Source organism: Artibeus jamaicensis, unplaced genomic scaffold (assembly GCF_021234435.1).
Source record: "Artibeus jamaicensis isolate MK-2021 breed Jamaican fruit bat unplaced genomic scaffold, CSHL_Jam_final contig_700, whole genome shotgun sequence".
Taxonomy (NCBI): Eukaryota; Metazoa; Chordata; class Mammalia; order Chiroptera; family Phyllostomidae; genus Artibeus; species Artibeus jamaicensis.
Genome location: NW_026521930.1, coordinates 8,824,356 through 8,828,524, shown reverse-complemented (window position 1 = coordinate 8,828,524; position 4,169 = coordinate 8,824,356).

The window sequence follows — 4,169 nt, the reverse complement described above, 5'->3', positions numbered from 1 at the left end:
TCACCAAAAAGCGAACCAGCTCAGCCAGCTTTATTGTGAAACAAGGAAATAAAAACTTACTTCTCTTTAAAGTCAAAAGAAAAAGAAGAAGAATGTCCATTGTGACCAGATGGGCTCCAATGTCTCATCCCGAGCCCACGAGGCAGGCGGGCAGACCACAGGGCACTTGCCGAGTTCCTCAGTCCTGGGCCTCTGCCTCTGGGGCTTCGCTCGTGTCCCCAGCTCCCAAAAACTTCCAAGGTATTTGGGCAATGGCACCAAGAAACCAATGAAACTGCCCATTAAGCTCTCTTCAGCTGCCAAGGGACACCCTTTGGGACTACAGTGAAATTCAGGGAGGGGGTGGGAGGAACGCCTTCTCTGTGGGTGTCTGTGTGCCCACAGCGACTCCCAAGACGTGCCACGGGAAGAAAACAGCGGGAGAAAATCAAGAAGGTTTCTACCCCTGGGAAAGTCAGCTCGTTTGCGACCAGGTCATCTGACCACGACGGCGCCCCTGACCGCACATTCCTCTCCACTCAGGGGAACATGCACTTCAGATCTGCCCGGGGAAGGCGCCGCCCGCTGTCCAAACAGCACACAAGTCTCCTTTGCTGCAAGCGGGCCCCTCCTGCCTCTGTAACGCTGATCCTCAAACATGATGAATTTAAGATGCTGTGACACCTCGGGGTAAGGCTGTCTGAAATTTTCTCAAGGTCTCCGCTGAATTCCACGCGGAATTTAACTTAAAGATACTGCCTCACATGAAGAACGCAGACACCAAGGGCCCTCACACCCTCCGCAGCCAATGACCGCCTCAGTGGTCTCCTCCAATGGATCTAAGCCCCAGTTTACATGCAGAGTAATCCTTCCTTTCTTGTCCTGATGCAGAAAGAACTAACAGCTGTTTTTAAAATTCACCATCCACACACAGTGACAGGAGATAGCCACCTATCAGCACCTGGCTTCGCTAAAAATGGCCAGTTAGGATAAACGCTTCATTCTTATTTAGATGGAAGGGACAGCCAGTTAACTTTGCCAAGAAGAGCGAGAACTTGAGAGAGACTAGGAGAGACAGACAAGGAATCAGATTAATTCCTTTTGTGCAACACAGAGTTCTACCAGCTTACCACTGGAAAATTCTAAAAAGCTTTAGAAAGAAAAGAAAAACCACACACGCACCCCCAATGCGGAGCCCAAGGCCCAAAGCTGTCCTAACTTGAAAGTTGGAGCACAAGCAAAATCACACGTGCAATAAAGGCAGAGGGGCTTAAAGGAGACACAGGCACATCACCGACTTTAATGAGTAAACACCCTCGGGCGCCTGCTTGCCGGGAACCGAGAAAGAAGTGAAGGCCTTAGAACAGAGCAGAGGAGTGAGGGGTGGGCGGTGGGGACTAAGAGGCATCTAATTTTATCTGGCTCCTTTCCAACAATAAAATCTAATCCATCATTTTCTCCGGGTGAAGGCTCTTAATGAAAATTTAGAGAGTGTGACTGAAATTTAGAACTCTCTGGGGATTCTGCTGGGAAGACGTCTAGCAGCCTCGCGAAATTCACTGCAGCCGAACCCGCCAGGGGCCGGGCTGCATGCGAAGCCGTGGGGCCGAACTGTGGCGCTGGACCTCTGCGTCCCTGGGCATCGCAAGAAACACCCCCAAAGAGCAGGCCAAGATGCATTTCTTGTACAATGGGGTGTCTCCTCCAAGACTTCAGTTTACAATTCTTGATCTGGGAAACCAGGGGGAGGGGGGGACAGAGAGAGGCAAATTCTTGGCTCGCCCATCGAAGCCCTACAGTGTCATGCTTGACACCACCCCCGTCACCATCCTCACTCAGACGAAGATAGGGAAGGAGGTTTGCTCTTCTCTGATGTGTAAATACCCCTTCTATTTAACCACCACTTCAATCTAGTTCCAGCCATTTCCACCACCCCAAAATGAAACCCTGTACCCATTCCTATGCCCCTCCCCCAGCCTTTGGAAACCACTAATACCTTTTATCTCCATGGATTTTCCTGTTTGGACATTTCATATAAGTGGAGTCACACTAATCCGTGGCCCTTTGTGTCTGGGTCACTGCACTAAGGTCCATCCACACGGCGTGCCAGTGCATCGCTCTTTTCATAGCCGAATAATATTCCACTGCATGGGTGGGCCCCGCTGTGCTAAACCATGCATCCCTCTGCGGACATCTGGGTGGATCACTGTCAGCAATGCTGAAATGAGCGATTCAAGTCCCTGTTTTCAATTCTCTCACGGGTACACCTAAAAGCAGAATTGCTGGATCGTATGGTAATTCTATGCTTCACTACAGAGGAACTGCCAGGCTGTTTTCCAGAAGCGGCTGCTCTGTTTTACATTCCCACCAGCGGTGAACAAAGGTTCATTTCTCCACGTCTTCACCAGCATTTGCTACTTTGCATTTTGCGTTGTAACCACCATCATGGGTGTGAAGTAGTATCTCGTGGCAGTTTTGATTTGCATTTGCTGAGCGGCTTTTCAGGTGCCTGTTGGCCATCTGCCTGTCTCCTCTGGGGAAATGTCTGTTCAAGGCCATGGTGCGCTTTTTGATTGGGGTGTTTGTCTTTTTGTTGTGTCCACTCATCTGTCTTAAGTCCTGTAACGTAGAGACTTTGGGTGAGACCCTCCCAGGGTCCAGATATGAGCGGGACCCCCAGGGTTTAGTGAGAGGCTTGCAGGGCCCCCAGCCACAGCCCGCCCCCTGGAGTACTGCAGGCTGGTGGAGGGAGGGGCAGCCACCGGAGTCAGTGTTTGAAAACAGGTTGGAGGGGCGATCTCAGCCTTTTCACATTCTCCTGGGCATTCCCAAGCTGAGCATATTTGATCATAAGATGTTATTGTCCAGTATATGATATTTTTTAGTGGGAAGAGAAGGGTCCAAATCATCACAGAGCATATGGAACCATGACCCAGAGGCCAGGTCGACACCTCCAATCAGTAAAACAGCCACCGGTGCTTCCAAACCATCAAAATGCAAGTTTACCGCCTTACACCCTAGAAGGGTTGTAAGAACCAAGATGCGCCCTCGTGCAGAGGGAGAGAATGTTACACTTATACCAAATGCCAAACAAATTGGAGCCATACTAGATGCACCAGTAAACTTAAAAGAGTGACAAATGTCCAATGCAAAAGATGTCTTCTATGACTTCAAAGTTGAGACACCAAGTCTGTTCCCTGTACGGCAGGCTCACTATTTCTTTAATTTTTCTGTCCATGATAAACAGGCAATTTGGACTCATTTCCACAAAAGCAGGGCCCACGTAATTCTCAACAGATGTGCTCTAAGCACAGGAGATGTGAAAGAGCCACGTCGAACACTTTGCATTTTAAATCTACAGTGTGTCTCCCTGAAAAGCCAGCCTGATTTAATAGGAGCTACCCAAAATTCAGAAACCACATTTTTTGGCATCTACATGAAAATGCAGGCATGGTCCCTCACACTGGTAATCTGAAAATAAAGTCTCTGGTGATAAGCACTGTAAGTGGTGTCAGCGTGGCTCCGTCCAGCAGGCCCGGGCTGTGTGTGCGGGGCCGCTGCCAGGGCCTCCGACTATCAGAACCTCACTGCAGCTGACCGAGACCCTTGCTTTTCCTGAGGGCCCAGGCATCGGAGCCGATGGACTCAGGGTTCTCTCTGACTAACAAGGACTTGACAAGTCTGGACACAGAGGTGGCCCACAGCAAATCCCCCTTTTATTTCCTATGCAGGACATTTTCAATTTAATTAATACCATAAATGAAGGGGAAAAAACAGTTTAAAAATTTCCAGTGTCTGTAGCTACACAAAACCACAATGGGGCCTCTGCCCCGCGGAGTACGCGTCCTGTCCCTGCTCCACTGGCCCCCCTCTCCTTCACTGGGACGTCTGTTCTCAGCTCCACAACGGGATACTGCTTTTTTTCCTGACAAAAAGTTGTCACGTGTCTGCTAAAGATCAATCTTGATCCTTCCACTCGAAGTCTGATGAGCATGACGTCACACACAGGGGAGGAGGGACAGATGGGGGGTGAGGAGGTCCTCAGTGCCAGCACTGCCCGTACTCCCTCGCCCCACCCCCATTTCTGGCCAGGTCAGGCCTCAGTGGTGAAAGAGGCTGTAGGGAAAGAAAAACCTTTCCATCCCCTGGCTGGCATAGCTCAGTGGATTGAGGGCGGGCCTGCAAACCAG